This window comes from Bubalus bubalis, chromosome 4 (genome assembly GCF_019923935.1).
Source record: "Bubalus bubalis isolate 160015118507 breed Murrah chromosome 4, NDDB_SH_1, whole genome shotgun sequence".
In the NCBI taxonomy this organism is placed as follows: Eukaryota; Metazoa; Chordata; class Mammalia; order Artiodactyla; family Bovidae; genus Bubalus; species Bubalus bubalis.
In genome coordinates this window covers 64,383,412-64,410,580 of record NC_059160.1, presented here as the reverse complement: position 1 = coordinate 64,410,580, position 27,169 = coordinate 64,383,412, and the positions used below count along the sequence as shown (strand labels likewise).

General features: G+C 41.2%; 1 protein-coding gene across 23 annotated transcripts in view; it reads left to right on the top strand.

The window, feature by feature from the left end:
• Nucleotides 1–239: 239 nt before the first annotated feature.
• The window catches only part of R3HDM2 (R3H domain containing 2), a 162,947-nt gene continuing 136,017 nt past the window's right edge, over nt 240–27,169 (top strand). For 11 of the 23 annotated variants that reach the window (XM_044941526.2, XM_044941524.2, XM_044941525.2 and 8 more), the window contains exon 1: nt 243–406. The gene's annotated coding sequence lies outside the window, so the exon portion shown is untranslated. Of the gene's footprint in view, nt 407–27,169 lie in introns of all 23 variants that reach the window. The other 12 variants (XM_025283807.3, XM_025283804.3, XM_025283803.3 and 9 more) reach the window with 6 other exon arrangements.

Sequence of the window (27,169 nt, the reverse complement as noted above, 5' to 3'; positions counted from 1 at the left end):
CTGCAGGCGTGGAGACTGGCACACAGGAAGCACAGAAGCGCCGGGCGCAGGACGCGGTGACGACTACGCCGGACGTGGTGACGTAGGGCGCAGGCCGCAGCGGGGGGCGGACTCTGGGCCTTTCTTCCCCTTCTGATTTTCCCCCTCCCCCCTTTTCTCCCTTTCCGGGTTTGGTTTCCCCCTTTTCTCCCCCTCTCCCCCTTCCTTCCCAAGCCCCTTTCCCCTCCCCCGCCCCAGTCCCCCCTGCTCCCCCGCCCTGGGCCCTGGGGAAACCCCCGCTGAGAAGAGCCCGCCCCCAGAAGCGCGCCGCCGCCGCCGGCCGTCGGGGCCGAGCCGCAGCCGAGCGGCCGTGGGCCCGGGCGGCGGGCGGAGACGCTGGCGCCCTCCCCGCTACGGCCCGCGTGAGGTGAGGCCACCTCCGGGCCGAGGGGGCGGGCGACGCGGGCGGCCCGTGGGGAGGGGGCGTGGCGGCCGCGCGGGTGGGTGGGTGAGTGGGTGGGCCGAGGCCCCCTGGTCTGGGTTCCCCGCGCTGGCGCTGCCCGGACCCGCGGGCGGTGGGTCGACCCGAGCCTCCGGTGAAGGACGGCTCGGAGGCCAGAGACGCCCCGGGTGTGTACCGGGAGCGCAGGCGAGAAGCGAGGGGCGCGGGGCGGGGGGTGGGGGGACTGGGGCCACCTGTGGCCTGTGCGGTGGGACCTAAAAACTTGTGCCCTTGTGCTCCAGGGTGACTAGTCTCATGTGTTTCTTGGATCTCCGTTTTTCTTCGAGCCTTGGAAAAATGGGAGGGAAAGGTGTTGGAGTGTTTCAGATCTTGGTGGTGCCCGAGTGTATTAGACGGACAGAGATTTGAGTTGGAACATACAAGGAGATGTTTCTGGAGCTTAAAAGTTGGGCCTACGCTTCGTTTGCAGCTAACTCTTGAGGCTTTGAAAACTCTTCTTGGTTTTGATTACCTCTGGAGCCCCAAATTGCAATATTTGTGACAATTAGCCTAGTAGCTCCACAGAGTATTTATTCATTCAAAATGAATTGTTCTTAGATAATGATGAAAAATGACCGAATAACAGTCCCAGAGGTTCATTACACCAGAGACCGGTGTGGAAAAATTTAAATTCAGCTCTCAGTTGGATGGATATCCTTTTATGTGTTTTTTCCAAATAGACTTAATTAACATTGAGAAGCTTGAGCCCTGTGTTGTTGGTAGGCAGCATGGTGACTGGTGGAGGGAGGTGACAGGTTCCACCTAAGAACTTGCACAAATACCTAGCCTGTTTTTTTAAATTGTATTTTTGGGTAGTCAGATTGACATTTGAATCAGTTGCTTGTGCTCCTCTTTCTTCTTAATGCTTCCCCCCTGTCCCCTGCCTCGTTTTATTCCTCTTATCTCCCCGCCCTGAGGGAGTCTGGGGCATTAAGACTAAAATGGCTTAAATAGTGGTAGAAAGTGGTAGTCAATTCAGTTCACTTTTAGTTGTATTTTTCCTTCTCTTCGCATTTCTCCACAGGGCTGAGAGAACGGAGAACCTTTCTTGAGGGTCTGATGAACGCTCAGCAAAAGTTGTATTACTAATTTTCACTAACAGTTAATAATATTTTAGTGTTATTTTTAAGTGTTTAAATTCCAGTTTAGTGTCCACTATATGATTTACACTGTAGATCTTCAGTTTTAAAACAAAATTTTAAAAATTTGCGCATGTAAGAATAGGATGCCTGATTTTTTTTAATCGAAAGGAGGCTGAAGAGATGGCTTCCTTCCTATATCAGAATAAAACCCAGAGACCTTACAGTCATCTTTTAAGTCCAAGATCTGTAGCAGCCTTACCTGCTGCCCCCTTCTTCTGCCCAGCAGCAAACACACTGGTCTCCTCACTGTTGCTTGAGCACTTTAGGCACATCTGCCTCAGCAGCTGTGCAGGTGAGCCTTCCTGGATCACCTTTTTCTATAAAGCTGCATAACCCTGTATCCTCACCTCCTTTAGGTCTTTACTCAAAAGTCACTAACAGTGACATTTCCTAGACTATTGAAATTGCAAAGCCCTTCCTCCACATACAGTTACATAACTTTCTATCCCACTTTGCTTTAATTTCCTCCTTACTCATCAGCAGATAACGTACTATATATGTTTAGTCTCACCCTTTAGAAAATAAGCTTCATGAGGTTTAGATAATCTTTATCAGTTGCTGTATCCTCGGCTCTTAGCATAGCCCTTGACATGCAGCAGGTGCTCAACAAATTTATTGACTAACTACGTAATGAAGTTTTATTCTTAAACTCTCTCATTGTCATAAATGAGAGACATGAATTTCCACTAGGCTTTTATAAGCTATTTATTGGAAGAACTTGAGATTTTTTTTTCTGTCAGTTCTTGCCGCGTTTCTGTTTTGACAGAAGTCTTGTGTTTTCAGGTCTTTGAGTGAAAGCACTTTGAAAGCAGAGAGAATGGAGCGTGGTGTCTTAGAGGAAGATTATCTCAGATCTCATGTGGTCAGAATTTTTACTGTTTCAGGCTCTTCCTGGAGGTTGGTTCACATCCTCGAAGAGACAAATATCACCATCCTTACCTCTTTGGCCTCAGAACTAAGTAGGCTGGTTCCACTTTGAATTTTTCAGTAGACTGAAGATGTTAATATTTATAGTCTGGGCTGTATGGGTTAGGTTTTTTTTCCCCCTCCTATTAATGTGGAGACAGTTGAGCTTGAAAACTTGTAAGAAAACCCTTCTCTAACAATGGTGGCGTGTTTTGATTGTGGGGAGCGTGTGATCCTTTCCACAAACCCATTTTTGGGGTCATTTTTAGCAACTAAATTAAGTCTGAGGATAAAGGAGCAGGCCCCCTGAGTTCTGTGGATTTTCTGTCGTTTATTTTTTCCTTTCTTATTTCTTGATTGGTGTATTTGTTATCTTCATTGACCTCTGGCTAAAGTGGCCTGGATGAGATTTCTCTCTGGGGCAGCCCTGGCTACTGTTTTTCAGCTTAGGAAGGTGAAAGGGGTGAGATAGTGCTTTTAACACTTTGTAAGAATGCTGGTTGCAAAGCTATTTTTGTTTAAATTTTTATCAGGACATTGAAAGCTTCCAATCCTATGAGAGAATGGTTTGAGTTGGGGGTGGGAGTATGGGAGAATTGGGGATCATGTGTATATTGGATTGGGTCTGATACTGTTGTTATTAACGTAGAGAGGTATATTCTCGTTTTGTGAATACTTTCTGGTAAAATTTTGGCACATTGATAAGGGCTTCTACCACATTTGCTCCTTTTAAAGTCCTTTCACAAAGTTTCTAGGAAGTCTGTCTCAGTATCTAGAGATACTCAAACATCTTACATTCTCACCTCTTAAGAGATAAATACTGTACTGAGTACTGATGTTTCAGTATAGGTAACGGTTTCTGAATGAGGCATTGCTTGTTCCTGTGCCAGGTCTCTTCATGAACTCGAGGAAAGCTTTTAGGAGAAAGCAAGTTTTGAGGAAGGGATAAAAGTGCTGCGTTTTCATTACATGGCTCCAGGAAGTACAGAGGAGAGAATTTTGTGAAATTCTGTGTGTGTGCAGACGGGTGTTGTTTTTATTTTTTCCCCTGTGTCTACTAGTGAGATGGGATAAAGGACTCTAAATGTCCCTCTGTGAAAGGTGCTGCCAACTTACAAGTAGGAAAAATAACTGGACTCATGGCTTGAATATGTGTGCATGAATACAGTTGGTGGGTCTAATTTTAGAGACCGTCTTCATACACAGTGGCTTTAGTATTTTCCTCCTGCTGTATCCTCTCACCCTCTGTAGAAAACATTCCACTTCATTGTCTTTTCTGGTTACCTTTTGTTCTTAACTGTGGTTGCCAGTTTGGTAAAGTAGCAGTTGTTCCATCTCTCTGATAAAGTTATTCTGTCTGTTCGTTCTTAAATTTGAGTTTATTTCTGAAAACAGATCTAGATAGGAAAGATTTCTTAACCTAGATCTGTTTTAATTCCTTTTTGAGTTCCCTTAGATTTCCTTAGCATGTGTCTGTTTTCTCCAACTCTTAAAAAAATGGGTGTTGAAAGCCCTAATTACATTAATCTGCAGTGCTTCCATTATTTTTACTTGGGCTGTATGAAAGGAAAGGTTCTGGGATGTTTTGTAAATCCAGGCACTTTTTGCTTTTCTGCAAGATCTCTTGTGAGTTGTTCAATCCAGTTGTTTGATTCTATATTGGGAAAACCGTTTCTGCTTTCTAGTTTTTGTTTGTTTAAATTAATTAATTCGTTAATTTGGCCTCATCGGGTCTTAGATGCATCATGCGGGATTTTTCAGTGTGGCGCCCAGACTCCAGTTGCGGTGAGCAGGCTTAGTTGCTCCAGCATCTGGGATCTTTGTGCCCCTGATCAGAGATCAAAACTTATATCCCCTGCATTGCTAGGCAGATTCTTAACCACTGGATCATCACAGAAGTCCTGTCAGCTTTCTAGTTTTGACAGTAAGTTTCCTGGAATGTTTTAAAAAAGAACTAATTAAATTGGGAACCCCAGGCTGGAGATGAGAGAGGATAAGGAGAAAAGGTAAAAAAGAAAACCAACAAAAACACCCCAAAGCTCAGGCAGTCATGTCTCCAGTAGTCAAAACACTTCTGGTAATTTAAAAAAAACATTTTATTCTATCCCTCCTTAATTTGTATACCACAAGGGGAAAAAAAAAATCTTTTCAGTCTCTTTAACTGCTAGGAGATAATTTTTAGACCTTTCTGGGTATTTTCTTGGGGGAACAAAATGAAGCCAGTTGTTAAGTGTTCTTGTACAGTCTCTTCCCTGACCTAGACCAATGCACTAAAGGTGTTAGTGGTGTTCTGCAGCTTGTGTTTGTTTTTCATTGAAGACTAAGACTCTTTTGCACGCAAGTAAAAACTGTAGTTTTATACCCATACAATTACTTTGAGGTCCCAAAATATCTCAGCTTGAGTCCTTATCCTGTAGAGCTAGCTAGAAGTGTAAAGATAAATGAGGTAATCAGCAGGGTTTAAAATAATCAGTCCAGCGGTTAGGACTCCTTGCTTTCGCTGCTGAGGGCCTGCATTCAGTCCCTAGTGGAGGAACTAAGATCCCGCAAGCCTCATGGCGTGGCCAAAAAAATAAAAAAATAAAGCTCTATAAGTTAAAAAAGAAACAGTTCAATTTCTTTTTTCTTTTTTTAATTAATTTTTATTGGAGTATAGTTGATTTACATTGTTGTGTTTCTGCTATACAGCAGAGTGAACCAGTTATACATATATCCACTTTTTTAGAATTTTCCCCATATAGCTCATTACAGAGTTATTAATTAATTAAAAATTACTTATTTATTTTTGGCTGTGCTGGATCTTCATTGCTGTGCAGGCTTTTCTCTGGTTGCAGCAAATGGGGGCTACTCTCTAGTTGTGGTACTCACACTTCTCATTGCGGTGGCTTCTCGTTGCGGAGCAGGGTCTCTAGGGTGGGTGGGCTTCAGTAGTTGTGGCACATGGCTCAATAGATTTTGTTTTTGAGTCTGTGCTCTGGAGGATAGGCTCAATAATTGTGGCACATGGGCTTAGTTCCTCTGTGGCAGGCATGTGGGATCATCCCTGATCAGGGATCGAACCCATGTCTCCTGCATTGATAGGTAGATTTTTTATCACTGAGCCACCAGGGATGCCTTTAATTAATTTTTATTAGAGGATAGTTGCTTTACAATGTTGTGTTAGTTTTGGCTGTATAGCAAAGTGAATCAGCTATGTATGCATGTGTGCCAAGTCACTTCAGTCGTGTCAGACTTTTTGCGACTCTATGGACTGTTACAGCCTGTCAGGTTTCTCTGTCCATGGGATTCTCCAGGTAAGAATTATGGAGTGGATTGCCATGTCCTCCTCCAGGGGTTCTTCCCAACCCAGGGATCGAAACTGTGTTTCTTGCATCTCCTGCTGCTGCTGCTGCTGCTGCTGCTAGTTACCACTATTTACCACTAGTGCCACCTGGGAAGCCTGAATCAGCTATACATACACATATAGCCCCTCTTGTTTGGATTTCCTTCCCATTTAGGTCACCACAGAGCATTGAGTAGAGTTCCCTGTGCTATATAGTAGTTTCTCATTAGTTGTCTATTTTTTACATAGTATCAATAGTGTATATATGCCGATCCCAATCTCCCAGTTCATCCCACCCCTGAAATACTCTGAAACCCAAATTTCAGAATATTGATTCCTTGTGCTACTGTTGTGTTGTTGTGTAGTTGCTAAGTCATGTCCAACTCTTTGGTGACCCATGGACTGTAGCCTGCCAGGCTCTTTTGTCCTTGGAATTTCCCAGGCAAGAATACTGGAGTAGGTTGATATTTCCTTCTCCAGGGCATCTTTACCACCCTGGGATCTAACCTGTGTCTCCTGCATTAGCAGGTGGATTCTTTTACTAATGAGCCACCTGGGAGGCCCAGATTCTTATTAGTTATTTGTTTTATATGTAGTAATGTGAATATGTCAATCCCAGTTTCCCAATTACTCCTCACCCCCTACCCCTTTGGTAATATAAGTTTGTTTTCTATGTTCATGACTTTGTTTTGTAAATAAGTTCATTTGTATCGTTTAAAAAAATTCTACATATAAGCAATATCATATAATATTTGTCTTTCTCTATCTGACTTAGTTCATTCAGTATGATGATCTCCAGGTCCGTCCTTGTTGCTGCAAATGCTACTATTTCGTTCCTTTTTAAGGCTGAATAATATTCCACTACATAATGGATCTTCCCTGGTGGCTCAGACGGTAAAGCGTCTGCCTACAATGCAGGAGACCTGGGTTCAATCCCTGGGTCCGGAAGATCTCCTGGAGAAGCAAATGGCAACCCACTCTAGTATTCTTGCCTGGAAAATCCCATGGATGGAGGAACCTGGTTAGGCTGCAGTCCATGGGGTGGCAGAGTCGGACACGACCGAGTGACTTCACTCACTCACTCATATATGTATATGTATATGTATATGTATATGTATCATGTCTTCTTTATTCCTCTGTTTATGGACATTTAGGTTGCTTCCATGTCCTGGCTGTTGTAAATAGTGCTGCACTGAACATTGGGATGCAGGTATCTTTTTGAATTATGGTGTTCTCCAGGTTTATACCTAGGAGTGGGACTGCTGGGTCATGTGGTAGTTCTGTTTTTACTTTTCTAAGGAACCTCCATACTGTTCCCTGGGGCTTCCCTGGAGAAGAATCCGCCTCCAGGACTCAGTGGTAAAGAATTGGCCCGCCAGTGCAGGAGATGCAGGTTTGATCCCTGGGTGGGGAAGATGCTCTGGAGAAGGAAATGGCAACGGACTAAACCCATGGACAGAGGAACCTGGCACGCTACAGCCCATGGAGTTGCAGAGTTGGGCATGACTTAGTGACTAAACAACAAACAATACTGTTCGCCATAGTGGCTGTACCATTTTGCATTCCTGCCAACAGTGTGGGAGGGTTTTCTTTTCTCCATACCCTCTCTAGTGTTTATTATTTGTAGGTTTTTTGATGATGGCCTTTTGACCAGTGTGAGGTGATACATCATTGTAGTTTTGATTGCCTTTCTGTAGTAAGGCAAATGTTGAGGATATTGAGGATATTTTCATATGCTTACTGGCCCTCTGTATGTCTTATTTGGAGAAATATCTATTTAGATCTTCCACCCATTTTTTGATTGATTTTTTTTTTTAATTGGGCTTCATGAGCTGCTTATATATATTTGGAGCTTAATCCCTTGTCTGTTGCTGCATTTGCAAATACTTTCTTCCATTCTGAGGGTTGCCATTTTGTTTATGATTTCCTTTGCTGTGCAAAAACTTTAATAAAATAACTTAGTTTATTTCTAATTGGTATTTTTGATTGTGCATCTGTGAGGCAGTGGGAAAAGAAGGAAAAAACTGACTTGCAGACCAGTCAAGTTCTCACTTGATCTTTTGGAGGTAATGTTTTTTGATAATATTTATTTATCTGTTTTTGGCTGTGCTGGGTCTTCGTTGCTGTGTGGGCTTTTCTCTAGTTACAGCCAGTGGGGTCTACTCTTTGTTGTGGTGCGCAAGCTTCTCATTTCAATGACTTCTCAGTCTCTAGGGCGTGCGGACTTCAGTAGTTGTGATTCCTGGGCTTAGTTGCTCTGCAGCATGTGGGATCTTCCTGTACCAGGGATCAAACCATGTCTCCCCTTGGCAGGTGGATTCTAACACTGAGCCACCAGGGAAGCCCTGGAGGTAATATTTTTAACTTAATTTTTATTGGAGTATATTTGTTTTGCAATGTTGTGTTTCTCCTGTATAGCGAAGTTAATCAGTTACACACACACACGCACACACACACACACACACATATTTATACGTATATCCCACCCTTTTTAGATTTCCTTCCTATTTAGGTCACCACAGAGCTCTGAATATAGTTCCCTGTGCTATACAGTAGGTTCTGATTAGTTTTCTGTTTTATATGTAGTAGTATATATATATGTCAATCCCAATCTCCCAATTCATCCCATCCACCCCCTTCCCCTTTGATATCCATAAGTTTTTTCTCTACATCTGTATTTCTGCTTTGCAAATGAGTTCATCTGTACCATTTTTCTAGATTCCACATAAAAGCATTAATATACGGTATTTGTTTTTCTGTTTGACTTAACTCCACTCAGCATGATGATCTCTTAAGTCTATCTATGTTGCTGCAAATGCACTGTTTCGTTCCTTTTCATGACTGAATAATATTCCACTGTATATATATTTCACATCTTCTTTATCCATTCCTCTGTTAATGGACATTTAGGCTGCTTCCATGTCCTGGCTATTATAAGTAGTGCTGCAGTGAATGTTGGGATGTATGTATCTTTTTCTGTGTGTGTGGGGAATATAATTGCTTTACAATGTTATGTCAGTTTCTGCTGTACAACAAAGTGAATTAGCTATTTGTATACATATATCCCCTCCCTCTTGAACCTCTTTCTCTCCCATCCCCCTCCTTCCTTGCACCCCTGTAGGTCATCACAGAGGACCAAGCTGAGCTCGCTTGTTATACTGCAACTTCCCACTAGCTATTTTATACACATTAATGTGTGTGTATACATTATACATTATGTAGATTATTACATATACATACGTACATTATATACATTATGTACAATGTATATATGTCAGTCCTGCACTGCAGTTTGTCTTAACCTTCAGCTCCTTCTGCATGTGTCCATAGTCTGTTCTCTACATCTGTGTCTTTAATCCTACCTTGCAAACAAGCTCATCTTTCTAGATTCCATACATATGAATTAATATACGATACTTGTTTTTCTAACTTACTTCACTCCGTATGACAGACTCTTGGTCCACCCACATCACTGCAAATGACCTAGTTTCACTATTTTTTATGGCTAATAGTTCATTGTATATATGTACCACATCTTTGTCCATTCATCTGTCAATGGATATTTAGGTTGCTTCTGTGCTCTGGCTATTATAAATAGTGCCGCAATGAACATTGGGGTACATGTGTCTTTTTGAATTATGGCTATTATGGTTTTCTCAGGGTATATGCATAGTAGTGGGATTGCTGGTTCATGTATTATTTCTGTCTTTAGGGTTTTTTTTTTAATATTTATTTATTGTTGTGCTAGGTCTTTGTTGCTGTGTGCGGACTTTCTCTAGTTGGGGAGAATGGGAACTGCTCTCTAGTTGCGATGCATGGTCTTCTCATTGCAGCGGCTTCTCTTGTTGTGGGGCACAGGCTCTAGGCATGTGGGCTTCAGTATCTGCACCGCCAAGGCTCAGTAGCTATGGCGCGCTACTCTGCCGAGGCACGTAGGGCCTTTTTGGACCAGGGATCAAACCTGTGTCCCCTGCATTGGCAGGCAGATTCTTAACCTGGACCATCAGGAAAGTCCCTCTTTTTAGCTTTTTGAGGAACCTCCATACTGTTCTCCATTGTGGCTGCACCAATTTACATTTCCACCAACAGTTTAGGAAGGTTTTCTTTTCTCCACACCATCTTCAGCATTTATTGTTTGTAGATTTTTTTCTTTCTTTCTTTCTTTTTTTTAATTTTATTTGTGTGTGTGTGTGTTTATTATTTTTAGATTTTTTTGATGATGGCCATTTTGGAGGTAATTTTGCTCCCACTGCTAGTTTTCTATATAATTCTCGTCTAGTGTACAGCATAGAGGTAAACTTTTAACTTAATTATTAAGTAGTTTCCTTTGCCACTTGATTCATTATCTACCTTATGTGATGTTTTTTGTGTGTTTCATGTTGATAACAACAGTTGTGCTGCAGTTTTTATTAATAATGATCAAAACCATGTTTCATATCTGCAAAGCATTTTCTTTTTCCTAAAAGCTCATCACACCTTAAAGTGGGCAACATTCATATTAAAAGATAGATTTTCCAAGGATGCAGTTCATATTTTTGTGAGGGCAGTGTTTTTGTTGCATGTGCCAGTTGCAAGGACTTCTATCAGTTTTTAAGACTTTGCATGGTTTTGACACGTGGGCAACACTTTGGGCGTTCTTTATGTTTTGGAGAAGAGTGGCTCAGACTTCTGTAAGCTTTCTAACAGAACGAGGAGGGAAGTAATCAAGGCAGTGACAGCTCATACTTAATAAGTGATATATTTGAAATATAGTTTTCTTCCTATGCTCACAAATTATGTTGTCTCCTTTGTGATTCTGTGGGAAAAGGGAAAAGATCTAGGACAGTAACCAGCTGCTAACTAGCAGGAAGCAGTGTGCTGTGACTGTGTAGAAGGCGAACGGTTACTTAGTGTTTCTCAACTATTGGTGGAGCTGCTCCCAGCAGCCATCAACATCAGTGGGAAGAATATGGTGGACCTTGTTAGTTTAATGGATTTCTTTTCATCCTGGAGCATTTGTCACTTTTGACCCTTCTCTTTCTTAAAATGTTTCAGTGATACTACTTTCTTTTCCACTTGCATTCCTGGCCCTTTGTCCCCTGCTCATCCCTTAAATATGTATTTTCCTTAAGGTTACTATTGTATTCTCTCTCTTTACCTCTGATTCTTAAACCTTAATGGCATAGCATCTCTTGAAGAATTTAAGAATGTGACTTACAGAAGCCTTCATGATCTCACCACTGCCAACTGCTGTGACTTACCTTGTGCCTCATTTCCCTGTTCTTACTATTCTTTCATTACAGTTCTGTTTTATTTGCTCCATAGCACTTACCACTATCTTAGTTATCTTGTTTGTTTTCTTGTCTATAGTCTGGCCATAGCCAAAACCTCAAACCTATAAGTACAGGGGTCTTGTTTATTTTATAGTTGCTGTATTCTTCGTGCCTAGAATGGTCTTTCAGCACACGTTTATGGAATGAATGAATTAGTGAATGGGTGAAACATGGGTTCCTGGGCTTATGCCCAGGGATTTTGACTTAATAGGCTTGGGATGGAGCCCAGGAATTTGTGTATTAACAAACATTCCAGGTATTTGTGATGTCTCTGGTCAGTTGTCTTGGATAACATTTAGAAGAATATCGTTCTACATAGTTTGTCACATATCTACCCTGGTAGCTTCACTTGGCATCTTTTATAAGCTGGCAATTTGTAATTCTCTGTGTCCAGTTTTGATCTTTTACCTGAGCTGCTGCTGCTAAGTTGCTTCAGTCATGTCCGACTCTGTGCGACCCCATAGACGGCAGCCCACCAGGCTCCCCCGTCCCTGGGATTCTCCAGGCAAGAACACTGGAGTGGGTTGCCATTTCTTTCTCCAATACACGAATGCATGCAAAGTCACTTCAGTCATGTCTGATTCTATGCGACCCCATGGACAGCAGACCACCAGGCTCCTCCGTCCACAGGATTCTCCAGGCAAGAACACTGGAATAGGTTGCCATTTCCTTCTCCATTTACCTGAGCACTAGGCTTATTTATTCAGTGATCTCTTGAACATCTCCATATGACTGCCACACAGCATCTCAGACTCAGTATGACCAAAGCATACATGAATTCTTTTTTCTTTGAATTATACTACCTAGTTGTGTAGCTGGAAACCTGGATATCATACTTTAGTCATTCTTACTCTTTGATATTAAGTAATCATGCAGTTAGGTACCCTCACATACACACACACACACACACACACACACACACACACAATTGGGATCGTGGAGTCTTAGCCACTGGATTACCAGGGAAGTCCATATACACACACATTAAAATCCAGCTTGTTTTATCTCACCTACCTTATATTTTGCTCCTTTTCCCTGTGCTTTCAGGGTTAGGCTTCAGCTACAGATGAATTACTTGTTCTTTTATCTTCCCTGTTCTCACACCTTGCCACCCTTGGGTACACCATTGTTTCAACAGGACACCTCTGCACTCCAAAACAACAGATGCCCTCCTTGGCTTAGATGTAATGTTCTGGAACCCTTCAGGGCATCCCAGACTTCTCATTTTGTCTGCCTTTTTTGAACCAGTTTTCACAAATCTGGATTCCTCTTTGTCTTTAGTTTACCATATTTCCCTCTTAGATTCCATTCTGAGTTTCCTGCTCACACTGAAGTTAAATTTTCTAGAATCGTCATCTCTCCAGTGCCAAAAGAGCTCTCTAGAGCATGTGATTTTTGTCTTATTCCTCTACTAGGTGTAAAGGAGAAGAGAAGAGAAGAAAAATAATTAGATAATTTGAGGTACATGTTGTAGAGGTCTGTTGTCTAGATTGTGATTTGGCCAGTTTTTGGTTTTTTGGCTGTGCCATGTGGGATTTTTGTTCTCCAACCAGAGGCTGGATTGAACCCGTGCCCTTACAGTGGAAGCGCATGGTGCGGTGGTGGCATTAGCGCTTTTCAGTGCATCTCATTGATTTGCAGAGCATGTTTTTCAGATGTAATGGTTTTTGCTGGATTCAGAAAGCAGTCGTGAATCAGACTGGCAGCAGACCCCCAAACAGTGACCGAGACCTTTTTTTGGTGCAAGTTTGGCTTTGGGAAGTGCTTTGCAGCTTCTCGGTCCTCCCACTGAGCTGGTCGTCACTGATCATTGTATATAATCCACTTTTTGTTGCCCGTCACAATTTGATCGAGAAATGGTTCATCGTTGTTGCATAGAATACGAGAAGATGACACTTCAAAAGGACGCTTTTTTGATTTTCAGTCAGCTTTTGAGGCACTCATTTATCAAGCTTTTTTACCTGTCCAGTTTGCTTCAAATGCTGAATGGTTGACATTGAGTTCTTTGGCAACTTCTCGTGTAGTTATAAGAGGATTAGCTTTGATGATTGCTCTCAGTTGGTCATTGTCAACTTCCAGTGGCAGGCACAGTGCTCCTCATCTTCAAAGCTCTCTTCTCCTTTGCAAACTTCTTGAATCACCACTGCACTGTGTGTTCAGTAGTAGTTCCTGAGCCAAACACGTTGTTGATGTTGCAAGTTGTCTCTGCTACTTTCCAAAACATTTTGAATTCGAATAAGGAAATCACTCGAATTTGCTTTTTGTCTAACATATGCTTAGTCTAAAATAAGTATAAAATAAATGGCAAGTAATAAGTCATTAGCAAAAAAACATAAAGCAAGAAATGCATAACATAACCACATTTATTTAAGTCTGTATTCCAGTATCAAACGGCAAAGTTCAGCGGTGCAAAACCACAATTGCTACTGTACCAACCTAATATTTAAGCATTAGATGAGTTACTGTTGTTAAAACACTCCCCTACTCCACGTTAGATAAGAGTTTCCTTCATTGCATGTAGACAAAGCGGGCTATAGGCAGGATAAACACATACTAGTCTAATATATCGGAGAAGGCAATGGCACCCCACTCCAGTACTCTTGCCTGGAAAATCTCATGGACGGAGGATCCTGGTGGGTTGCAGTCCATGGGGTCGCTAAGAGTCCGACATGACTGAGTGACTTCACTTTCACTTTTCACTTTCATGCATTGGAGGAGGAAATGGCAACCCATTCCAGTATTCTTGCCTGGAGAATCCCAGGGACGGGGGAGCCTGGTGGGCTGCCGTCTATGGGGTCGCACAGAGTCGGACACGACTGAAGCGACTTAGCAGCAGCAGCAGTAGCAGCAGCAGTCTAATGTATCACTGTGTCCTGTGAAACCTAGTCATCATTAGTGGATTTTTACTAACAAATGAATCCTCTTTCAGATTCATGACACACACACACACGCTTTTTTCACAGATAAATTTGGTCATATATTGCTGCTGCTGCTCCTAAGTCGCTTCAGTCATGTCCAACTCTGTGCAACCTCATGGACTGCAGCCCACCAGACATCTCTGTCCATGGGATCGTCCAGGCAAGAGTACTGGAGTGGGTTGCCATTGCCCTCTCCGGCTCAATATGACCAGTGAGTAAAATAAGACATCTCTTTATGAATGTCATTCTACATTATAATTAGCTTTCTCTCCCAACATTTATCATAAAATTTTCAAGCATACTGAAGAGTTGAAAGAATTTTACAGTTAATGTCCCTAATTCTAACTACTACTAAGTCGCTTCAGTCGTGTCTGACTCTGTGCGACCCCATAGACGGCAGCCCACCAGGCTGCACTGTCCCTGGGATTCTCCAGGCAAGAACAGTGGGGTGGGTTGCCATTTCCTTCTCCAATGCATGACAGTGAAAAGTGAAACTGAAGTTGCTCAGTCGTGTCCGACTCCTAGCAACCCCATGGACTGCAGCCTAGCAGGCTCCTCCATCCATGGGATTTTCCAGGCAAGAGTACTGGAGTAGGGTGCCATTGCCTTCTCTGAACTCACCTCTAAGAGCCAATAATTAGTATTGTGCTGCATTTGCTATAACACATATCCTAGCAATATTTTTAACTGTAAAAAAACCAGGAAGACAAAGAGGGTTTGCCCTTTGAGTATTTTCTCTATATGGTAATGCAAAAATATTTTTTCTTTCTTCTTAATGAATGAATGATTCATTCTTCTAAATGAATATGATGGCTGAAAAATTAAGTGTAATTGACTGTTAAGATAGGATGACTGAAAGGAATCAAACCTGTTTAGTTTCTGTGTAGGCTTTGTGAGGGAGTAAAATCAGAACCAGTGCTTGAGACTTGAATTTTTAACCTTATTTGAAGTTCTTCGAGGCTTTTCTGTGTTTACTGTCATGAACTCTGCTGAATCAGTGTCTTTATATGTAAAATGGAGTTGATGGTCTGTTGCCTTTTAGGATACAGGAAAATTGACTTTTGGAGGTATCTTAAGGTTAAGTATGATAATACTTCTTGATACATCTACTGATTTAAAATGTAAACACTTGAGATTGAAGCTGCCCTTAATGAATTCTTAGGCTAGCTTCAATATTGTACTTCATCTATAGTTAGTAGGTGATACAGAAGAGAGACAAAGAGGTATCTACAGATACTAATGAGCATACTTTCCATGTACCTGGGATGTATTTACATCTCTTTGGTGGCCACAATCAGAAAGTGAAAGTCTCTCACTCGTGTCCGACTCTATGACCCCATGGACTATGCAGTCCATGGGATTCTCCAGGCCAGAATACTGGAGTGGGTAGCCTTTCCCTTCTCCAGGGGATCTTCCCAACCCAGGGATTGAACCCGTGTCTCCTCCATTGCAGGCAGATTCTTTACCAGCTGAGCCACAAGGGAAGCCCAAGAATACTGGAATGGGTAGTCTATCCCTTCTCCAGGAGATCTTCCTGACCCAGGAATCGAACCAGGATCTTCTGTACTGCAGGCAGATTCTTTACCAGTTGAGCTATCAGGGAAGCCTTCATAGAAGGATAATCTATATTAAATATGATCAAATTACTAGTCTCTAAATGACGTTCTCTAGTGCTATTAAATAACAGAACAGCATTGAAGTTAATATTTGCAGAGATAAAATGGTGCTTTATTTCCATGCTTTGTTTTTTTTTTTCTTTTTCTTCCTTTTTCTCTTTGGAATTAACATTGCTTTCATAAATGTTTTTCTGCCTATTAGTTTGTTAGAGGTTGGGAAATAGCAATTGTCTTTTCAATTTAGTAGACTGACTGGATTCAGCTATAGAATCTATTCAGATCCATAATGTGTTTTAGGCCATGAGTCTCTTCTGTTCTTTCTGTTCTATCTTGTCCTTTGTTGTAGACTTGTGCTTTGTTCATTTCCCAAAGTAGAATACACAGATTTAGCCATACACATACATGTGCACACACAGTGCCACCTGAGGCCCTCTGAAAAGATTATCGATTTTCTTTTTCTAAGTCTATTTCTTTAAAAAAAAATTATTTTCGGCTGTGCTGGGTCTTTATTTCTGCACATGGGCTTTCTCTAGTTGTGGTATGTGGGCTTCTCATTGCAGTGGCTTCTCTTATTGTGGAGCACAGGCTCTAGTCACTTGGACTTCAGTAGTTGCAGCGTGTGGGTTCAGTAGTTATGGCTCATGGGCTCTAGAGCTTAGGCTCAGTCGTTGTGGCTCATGGCATTAGTTGCTCTATGGCATGTGGAATCTTACCAGACCAGGGATCGAACTGATGTTCCTTGTATTGCAAGGCAGATTCTTAGCCACCGGGCCAGCAGGGAAGCCTGGTTATAGATTTTCAATTAAGAATTACCGGCATTCACTTGCTACTGTTTCATGTTACAAACCCAGCATTTCCTTTGGTGTACCATGAGCCTAGTACATTTCTAAGGTACAGTATTAGCTTAGAAATCAGAGGAACTCAGTTTAATATTGGTCTTTGTTAGAATAAACATCACCCATATGTTTTCTGTCCAGGTTAGTTCTTTCGTAGAAGGTATTCTCTTAGTTTCTGGTTCTTCTCTATTTTTACAATAGAAAGAGTGATTTTTAAGTGAGGTTTACAGAACTGCTTCCAAAGTAATACGTCGAGAAGAGTTATGAAAAGAACAACTCATTCATTTACTCAGCTGTTTAATAGGTACCTGTGATAGATTATATACTAATGATAATAAGATAGATGCGACATCGTCCTTATTGTCAAGGATTGTCATCATTCCCTATTGTCCCTATTTCATGTTTTATTTTTATAGATTACAAGAAAGTAAATACACTACAAGGTCATGAGTGTTACATTTCAGTTCAGTTGCTCAGTCGTGTCTGACTCTTTGCAACCCCATGGACTGCAGCATGCTGGGTCTCCCTGTCCATCACCAACTCTCAGAGTTTACCCAAGCTCATGTCCATTGAGTTGGTGATGCCATCCAACCATCTCATCCTCAGTCGTCCCCTTCTCCTCCTGCCCTCACTCTTTCCCAGCATCAGGGTCTTTTCAAATGAGTCAGCTGTTGGCATCATGTGGCCAAAGTATTGGAGTTTCAGCTTCAACATCCAGTGTTTAATATCCACATGCCACAGAGCAACATCCAGTGTTCCTTCCAAAGAACACTCAGGACTGATCTCCTTTAGGATGGACTGGTTGGATCTCCTTGCAGTCCAAGGGACTCTCAAGAGTCTTCTCCAACACCACAGTTCAAAAGCATCAATTCTTTGGTGCTCAGCTTTCTTTATAGTCCAACTCTCACATCCATACATGACTACTGGAAAAACCATAGCTTTGACTAGACGGACCTTTGTTGGCAAAGTAGTGTCTCTGCTTTTTAATATGCTGTTTAGATTGGTCAGACTTTTCTTCCAAGGATCAAGTGTCTTAATTTCATGGCTGCAGTCACCATCTGCAGTGATTTTGGAGCACAAGAAAATAAAGTCTGCCACTGTTTCCACTGTTTCCCCATCTATTTGCCATGAAATGATGGGACCGGATGCCATGATCTTAGTTTTCTGAATGTTGAGCTTTAAGCCAACTTTTTCACTCTTCTCTTTCACTTTCATCAAGAGGCTCTTTAGTTCTTCATTTTCTGCCATAAGGGTGGTGTCATCTGCATATCTGAGATTATTGATATTTCTCCCGGCAATCTTGATTCCAGCTTGTGCTTCTTCCAGCCCAGCGTTTCTCATGATGTACTCTGCATAGAAGTTAAAGAAGCAGGGTGACAATATACAGCCTTGACGTACTCCTTTCCCTATTTGGAACCAGTCTGTTGTTCCGTGTCCAGTTCTAACTGTTGCTTCCTGACCTGTATACAGGTTTCTCAAGAAGCATGTCAGGTGGTCTGGTAGTCCCATCTCTTGAAGAATTTTCCACAGTTTGTTGTGATCCACATAGTCAAAGACTTTGACGTAGTCAGTAAAGCAGAAATAATTGTTTTTCTGGAATTCTCTTGCTTTTTCGATGATCCACCGGATATTGATGATTTAATCTCTGGTTCCTCTGCCTTTTCTAAAACCAGCTTGAAGTTCATGGTTCACATGTTGTTGAAACCTGGCTTGGAGAATTTTGAGCATTACTTTGCTAGCGTGTGAGATGAGTGTAATTGTATGGTAGTTTGAGCATTCTTTGGCATTGCCTTTCTTTGGGATTGGAATGAAAACAGACCTTTTCCAGTCTGGTGGCCGCTGCTGAGTTTTCCAAATTTGCTGGCATATTGAGTGCAGCACTTTCACAGCAGCATCTTTTAGGATTTGAAATAGCTCAACTGGAATTCCATCACCTCCACTAGCTTTGTTTGTAGTGATGCTTCCTAAAGCCCACTTGACTTCACATTCCAGGATCTGGTTCTAGGTGAGTGATCACACCATTGTGATTATCTGGGTCATGAAGATCTTTTTTGTACAGTTCTCCTGTGTATTCTTGCCACCTCTTCTTAATATCTTCTGCTTCTGTTAGGTCCATATTATTTCTGTCCTTTATTGTGCACACCTTTGCATGAAATGTTCCCTTGGTATCTCTACTTTTCTTGACGAGATCTCTGGTCTTTCCCATTCCATTATTTTCCTCTATTTCTTTACACTGATCACTGAGGAAGGCTTTATTATCTCTCCTTGCTCTTCTTTGGAACTCTGCATTCAAATGGGTATATCTTTCCTTTTCTCCTTTGCTTTTTGCTTCTCTTCTTTTCACAGCTATTTGTAAGGCCTCCTCAGGCAGCAGTTACAAGGTGGTAATAAAATGTAATATGAGAGCAAGGAGAAAGAATGCTTAATTCTAAATGACGGGTTCAGAATCAACTTTTCAGAAAAGGTAAAATTTGAATTAGTCTCAGTGGACTCATTAATTCAACCAGCATATAAATAGCTACAGGATTAGGTGCTGGAGGTATTAAAAAACAAGATGTAGTCCTTACCTTCAAAGAGCATAGACTGAGAAGTCAGGATACTGCAGCCTGATGAACTCTGAGCTAGAGGAATGCACAAAGTTCTTGGGAAGCACAATAAAGATCTGGAAAGACTTTCTGTCAGGGAGTTAGGAATCTTGAAGGGGTGATAGGTAGTTAACCTGAAGGAGTTAACAAGGTGGACAGGTACTTATGAGGAAGAGAGTTCTAGGGGAAGAACTACCTACATAAAGGGTGGAGGTGTAGAGCTGAACATCATACTGCCTTTGTGAAACTTCAAGGACAGGGATGTGCCTTCACATGGGATGTTTATGGGGATTGTTTAGAGAAAAGGCTAGAGAGGTAGGTAGGGGCCTGATCTTGAAGGCCTTATTTCATAGGCTGCAATGAATTTTGTGTTACAGTATGAAAACTATTGAAGGATTGTATTTTTAAAAGATTGCTTGTAGCAATGTGGGAACTGGATTGAAAAGTAGACTAGAACCAGGGAGTCCAATTTAGGGGCTAATATATAATAAATAATCCAGGTAACAGATTGTGAGGCTCTAAAGTGGTCCTGCAAATGCATAGAGATGTACAGATTCAAGAGATGTTTAAAAGGTAGAATCTGTTAGACTTGGAAGTGTGTATGATGTGTATATATGTGAGTATAGTTGTAAGTGAGAGGGATGAGCTCTTGAATGATTTCTAGTTTTCTGGATTCTATGCCATGGTGGATGGTGACCATCATTTATATGAGTTAGGGATCAGATCAGATCAGATCAGTCACTCAGTCGTGTCCGACTCTTTGTGACCCCATGAATCGCAGCATGCCAGGCCTCCCTGTCCATCACCAACTCCCGGAGTTCACTGAGACTCACGTCCATCGAGTCAGTGATGCCATCCAGCCATCTCATCCTCTGTCGTCCCCTTCTCCTCTTGCCCCCAATCCCTCCCAGCATCAGAGTCTTTTCCAATGAGTCAACTCTTCACATGAGGTGCCCAAAGTACTGGAGTTTCAGCTTTAGCATCATTCCTTCCAAAGAAATCCCAGGGCTGATCTCCTTCAGAATGGACTGGTTGGATCTCCTTGCAGTCCAAGGGACTCTTAAAAGTCTTCACCACAGTTCAAAAGCATCAATTCTTCGGCGTTCAGCCTTCTTTACAGTCCAAGTCTCACATCCATACATGACCACAGGAAAAAACCATAGCCTTGACTAGACGGACCTTTGTTGGCAAAGTACTGTCTCTGCTTTTGAATATGCTATCTAGGTTGGTCATAACTTTCTTTCCAAGGAGTAAGCGTCTTTTAATTTCATGGCTGCAGTCACCATCTGTAGTGATTTTGGAGCCCAGAAAAATAAAGTCTGACACTGTTTCCCCATCTATTTCCCATGAAGTGATGGGACCAGATGCCATGATCTTCGTTTTCTGAATGTTGAGCTTTAAGCCCACTTTTCACTCTCCACTTTCACTTTCATCAAGAGGCTTTTGAGTTCCTCTTCACTTTCTGCCATAAGGGTGTTGTCATCTGCATATCTGAGGTTATTGATATTTCTCCCGGCAATCTTGATTCCAGCTTGTGTTTCTTCCAGTCCAGCGTTTCTCATGATGTACTCTGCATAGAAGTTAAATAAACTGGGTGACAGTATACAGCCTTGACGTACTCCTTTTCCTATTTGGAACCAGTCAGTTGTTCCATGTCCAGTTCTAACTGTTGCTTCCTGGCCTGCGTACAAATTTCTCAAGAGGCAGGTCAGGTGGTCTGGTATTCCCATATCTTGAAGAATTTTCCACAGTTTATTGTGATCCACACAGTCAAAGGCTTTGGCATAGTCAATAAAGCAGAAATATATGTTTTTCTGGAACTCTCTTGCTTTTTCCATGATCCAGCGGATGTTGGCAATTTGATCTCTGGTTCCTCTGCCTTTTCTAAAACCAGCTTGAACATCAGGAAGTTCACGGTTCACATATTGCTGAAGCCTGGCTTGGAGAATTTTGAGCATTATTTTACTAGCGTGTGAGATGAGTGCAATTGTGTGGTAGTTTGAGCGTTCTTTGGCATTGCCTTTCTTGAGGATTGGAATGAAAACTGACCTTTTCCAGTCCTGTGGCCACTGCTGTGTTTTCCAAATTTGCTGGCATATTGAGTGCAGCACTTTCACAGCATCATCTTTCAGGATTTGAAATAGCTCAACTGGAATTCCATCCCCTCCACTAGCTTTGTTAATAGTGATGCTTTCTAAGGCCCACTTGACTTCACATTCTAGGATGTCTGGCTCTAGGTGAGTGATCACACCATTGTGATTATCTGGGTCATGAAGATCTTTTTTGTACAGTTCTTCTGTGTATACTTGCCATCTCTTCTTAATATCTTCTGCTTCTGTTAGGTCCATACCATTTCTATCCTTTATCGAGCCCATCTTTGCATGAAATGTTCCTTGGGTATCTCTGATTTTCTTGAAGAGATCTCTAGTCTTTCCAATTCTGTTGTTTTCCTTTATTTGCATTGATCGCTGAGGAAGGCTTTCTTATCTCTTCTTGCTATTCTTTGGAACTCTGCCTTCAGATGTTTATATCTTTCTTTTTCTCCTTTGCTTTTTGCTTTCTTCTTTTCACAGCTATTTTTAAGGCCTCCCCAGACAGCCATTTTGCTTTTTTGCATTTCTTTTCCATGGGGATGGTCTTGATCCCTGTCTCCTGTACAATGTCACGAACCTCATTCCATAGTTCATCAGGCACTCTATCAGATCTAGGCCCTTAAATCTATTTCTCACTTCCACTGTATAATCATAAGGGATTTGATTTAGGTCATACCTGAATGGTCTAGTGGTTTTCCCTACTTTCTTCAATTTAAGTCTGAATTTGGCAATAAGGAGTTCATGGTCTGAGCCACAGTCAGCTCCTGGTCTTGTTTTTGCTGATTGTATAGAGCTTCTCCATCTTTGGCTGCAAAGAATATAATCAATCTGATTTTGGTGTTGACCATCTGGTGATGTCCATGTGTAGAGTCTTCTCTTGTGTTGTTGGAAGAGGGTGTTTGTTATGACCAGTGCATTTTCTTGGCAAAACTCTATTAGTCTTTGCCCTGCTTCATTTCGTATTTCAAGGCCAAATTTGCCTGTTACTCCAGGTGTTTCTTGACTTCCTACTTTTGCATTCCAGTCTCCTATAATGAAAAGGACATCTTTTTTGGGTGTTAGTTCTCAAAGGTCTTGTAGGTCTTTATAGAATTGTTCAACTTCAGCTTCTTCAGCATTACTGGTTGGGGCATAGACTTGGATTATTGTGATATTGAATGGTTAGAGATGGATGTTTGGAAATAAAAGTGAGGTCTTTGGTTTTGGACTGGTTGAATAGGAGGTATCTGTAGAACCCTGTGGAAATACGTAATAGGAAATTAGATGCTTCAGCCTGGAGTCGAAGAGAGAAATCAGGGCTGGGGAGAGATTTAGGAGTCAACATCATATACATTGTAGTTGAAGGGATAGGTTTGGTTCCTCCAAGGATCATGTTAAGACTGAAGAGCTAAAGGCTGAGAGCGCCTTGGAGAATACTGACAGTTAAAGATGTGATTGGTGGCAGGAGCCCTGGAAGAAATATAGGAAGCCAGGAAGGTAGATGGGAATCAGTAAAGTATTGTGATAGGATTTTAGAGGAGAAACTTTCAAAGAGGAGGAAGGTAATTGTGTTTGTGTGTAGTGGAAATGTCAAGTATAAAAACAGAAAGGACATGAAAGTGTGAGTGTTAGTGTTGGTCAGTCGTGTCTGATTCTTTGTGACCCCATGGTTTGTAGCCCACCAGGCTCACCTGTCCATGGGATTTCCTAGGCAAGAATACTAGAGTGGATAGCCATTTCCTTCAATGGGGGATCTTCCCAACCCAGGGATTGAACCTGCGTCTCCTGCATTGCAGGCAGATTCTTTACTGTCTGAGCCACCATGGAAGCCCTTACTTAATGGATTTGGGTCATTGTTGACATCAGTGAGAGCAGGATCACTGGCGTGATGAGGGCAGAGGCAAAATTGCATTGTGTTGAGGAATAAATAAGAGGTGGGAGAAAGTAAACTATTTTTCAGGAAGATTACAGAGAGATGGAGAGAGAGGACAATAGTGAGAGTAGGTGGAGTTCAGAGAAGAGTTTTTTTAAAAAAATTAATCAACTTATTCATTTTTGGCCATGCTGCATGGCATGTGGGATCTTAGTTTCCTCACCAGGAATTGGGATGAGGATTGGGGTGAGGGACTGAACCTGCACCCCCTGCATGGGAAGTGTGGAGTTGTAACCACTGGATTGCCAGGGAAGTCCCACCGAAGAGTTTTTTAGCGTGAGAGACTTGAGCATATGTATATGTTCAGTGAATGAGCAAGACGTTAGAGAATGGTGATAATGGAGTGAAGTCCTTGAGTGTGAAGAGAAGATGAACTCCAGAGCAGTTCAGTTGAGTTGCTCAGTTGTGTGCAACTCCTTGCAAGACCATGAACTGCAGCACACCAGGCTTCTCTGTCCATCACCAACTCCCAGAGCTTGTTCAGACTTAGGTCCATTGAGTCAGTGATGCCATCCAATCATCTGATCCTCTGTCATTCCCTTCTCCTCCTGCCTTCAGTCTTTCCTAGCATCAGGGTCTTTCCAGTGAGTCAGTTCTTCACATCAGTCCTTGCAGTGAATATTCGGGACTGATTTCCTTTAGGATTGACTGGCTTGATCTCCTTGAAGTCCAAGGGACTCTCAAGACTCTTTTCCAACACCAGAGTTCAGAAGCATCAGTTTTTCGGTGTTCAGCTTTCTTTATGGTCCAACTCCCACATCCATACATGACTACTGGAGAAATCATAGCTTTGACTAGATGGACCTTTGTCAGTAATGTCATGTCTCTGCTTTTTAACATGCTGTCTAGGTTGGTCATAGCTTTTCTTCCAAGGAGTAAGCATCTTTTACTTTCATGGCTACAGTCACCATGTGCAGTGATTTTGGAGCCCAAGAAAGTAAAGTCTGCCACTGTTTCCATTATTTCCCCATCTATTTGCCATGAAGTGATGGGATCGGGTGTGATGATTTGTTTTTTGAATGTTGAGTTTTAAGCCAGCCTTTTCACTTTCATCAAGAGGCTCTCTAGTTCCTCTTCACTTTCCATAAGGGAGGTAGAATTATTTTTATGTCTTTCATTAAGGTAGAGGAAAAGGTCAAGAAAGGGATGGGGACAAATGCTTGGTCACTGAACAAAGGAGTTTGAGGGAGCTTCTGACTGTAGGGCCTTGATATTCCTTGTGATGAAGGAGACTTATCCTTTTGGGTTAGGGGGCTGGTGTGTTCTAATAAAAGAGTCAGTAAAATAGAGCCCTTGAGAAGAGACAGAAATTTGAATAACTGTTGAGAGAATGGGAAGGATAGTTGCCAAGGGGTTTGTTTGGCTAGGATGGCAAAGATAGGGTGAGGTGGTATAAGGGTGGGAATGCATTTCAAGCAAATAGAAGAGCCTGGGCAAAATCCCAGGAATGTTAAAGACTATGGTGTGTACGGAGAGGTAGCATTATTTTGATGGACTGAAGAGAATATCTGTAGAGCCTAATTTCATGGTAGGCTTTAAGAGTTATATTACGGAATTTGAAATATTTTTAGGCAAAGAGGAACCTCTGAAGATTATCATCAGAGAAATGGAATGGTTATTTTACAAGGGTAACTCTGGTATCAGTTTTGAAAAATACAATGGATTAAGCGTAGAGGGAGAGACATTTGTTTGGGGGTTATTGTAGTCATGCAGAAGATGTTGAAATCAAGATAGAGATGGGTATGGTGGGTAAGAAACCACCGTCAAATATAGCTTGAAAGGGCAGTTTATTTCTCACACTACATGTTCATCAGGATAGATTAGAATTTTAGTTATTCAGGGATAAAGGCTAAAAGGCCAGCAGAGGAGCCACCATGGGAAAATTGCCAGCTGCTTTGCTGGAGGAAAAAAAGAACTCTGGAGGTCTTGTCCCATTAACTGATTTCTCTGCCTATCAATGATGGAAGTGGAGAAGAAGGGACAGGAGCTAAGACGATCAGATGGATCCAGGAGATGGTACCAGAGTTTGGAAATTGGTTAAATATGGGAGGAGAGAGAAGTAATTGTGAACAGATGACTCTCAGTTTCTGTCTTAGGTGACTGGGCGGTGTTAACAGAGATAAGAAAGGGGGCAGGTTTTAGGAGTATCTAATTATATAAAGTAGATATTAACAGACCTAAAGGGAGAAGTAGACAGCAATACAGTAATAGGAGACCTTAATTCCCCACTTTTATCAGTGAGTAAGTCATCAAGACAGAAAATCAGCAAGGAAACATTGGCCTTAAATTACAAATAAGACAAGATAGACTTAACAGACATGTATGGAACATTCTATCCAAAAGCAAATGTGTATCCAAATACACATTCTTCTCAAGTGCATTTGGAATATTCTCAAAGATAATATGTTAGGCATAAACAAATTTTAATAAGTTTAAGAAGATTTGAGTCATATTAGCAATCTTTTTGACCACAGTGGTATAAAACTAGAACTCAGTGACAAGAGGAAAACTGCAAAATTCATAAACAGGTAGAGCTTAAGCAACATGCTACTGAATAATCAATGGGTCAAAGAAGAAATAAAAAGAAAAATTAATAAATACTTAGAGACTAATGAATATGGAAATACAGTGTACTAAATACAAAACCTATAGAATGAAGCAAAAGAAAAGCTCATTGAGAAAAGGCCAAAGTTAAGAAACAAGGCAGATCTTAAATAACCTAACTTTACACCTCTAGGACTAGAAGAACAAGCTAAATGTAATGTTAGTAGAAGAAAGGAAATAAATATTAGATTAGAACTAGAGTAACAATAGAAAAGATCAATGGAACTAGGAGCTAGTTTTTTTTTTAAAAGATTAAATAGACAAAACCTATAGCTAGACTTACTAAGGAAAAAAGAGGACTCAAATAAGAAATCAAAGAGGAGATGTTAACACCTCATATCTCAAGAGACTACTGTGAACAATTACATGCCAACAAATTGGACAACTAAGAAGAAATAGATAAATTCTTAGAAACATACTACCTACCAAAACTATATTATGAAGAAATAGAAAATCTGAACCAAACCATATTAGAGATGTACCTCATTTTTTTTGAGATTGACTTTATTGTGCTTCACAGATACTGTGTTTTTTGTTTTTTAAACAAATTGAAGGTTTGTGGCAACCTTGCATTGAGCAAGTCTCATGGCCCTGTTTTTCCAATAGCACTGATTCACTTTGTGTCTTTGTGTCACAAATTGGTAATTCTTACAGTGTTTCAGACTTGTTCATTATTATTTGTTATGGTGATCTGTGTTCAGTAATCATCTGTGTTACTATTATGTTATCTTGTCATTTTTTAGCAATAAAATATTCTAAAATTAAGGCATGTACATTGTTTTTTTAGATGAAATGATATTGCACAATTAATAGACTACAATATAGTGTAAATGTGCTTTCATATGCACTGAAAGGCCAAAAAATTTGTGACTTGCTTTATTTTGATATTTGCTTTATTACAGTGTTCTGGAGCCAAACCTGTAGTATCTCTAAGGTATACCTATATTAGTAAAGAGATTGAATCTGGATCAAATAGTCTTGATTATTGAGTAATCAAAAAACTTCCAACACGCAAAAGTCCAGGACCAGATGGCTTCACTGGTGAATTCTACCAGACATTTAAAGAAGAACTATTAACAATCCTCAAACTCTTCCAAAAAGTAGAATAGGAGGGTACACTTCAAACTCATTTTATGAGGCTAGCATAACCCTGATACAAAAAACAGACAAGAACACTGGAAGTATAGAAAATTACAGGCCAGTATCCCTGATGCATATGATGCAGAAATTCTCAACAAAATATTAGCAAACTAAATTCAACAGTACGTTAAAAGGATCGTTCACCATAATCAAGTGGGATTGATTCTGGAGCTGCAAAGGCGGTTGGTTCAGCATCTGCAGGTCATCAGTGTGATACGTCATATTAACAAAATGAAGGCTAAAAATCACATGATCATCTCAGTGGTGCAGGAAAAGGATCTAACAAATTTAACATCCGTTAT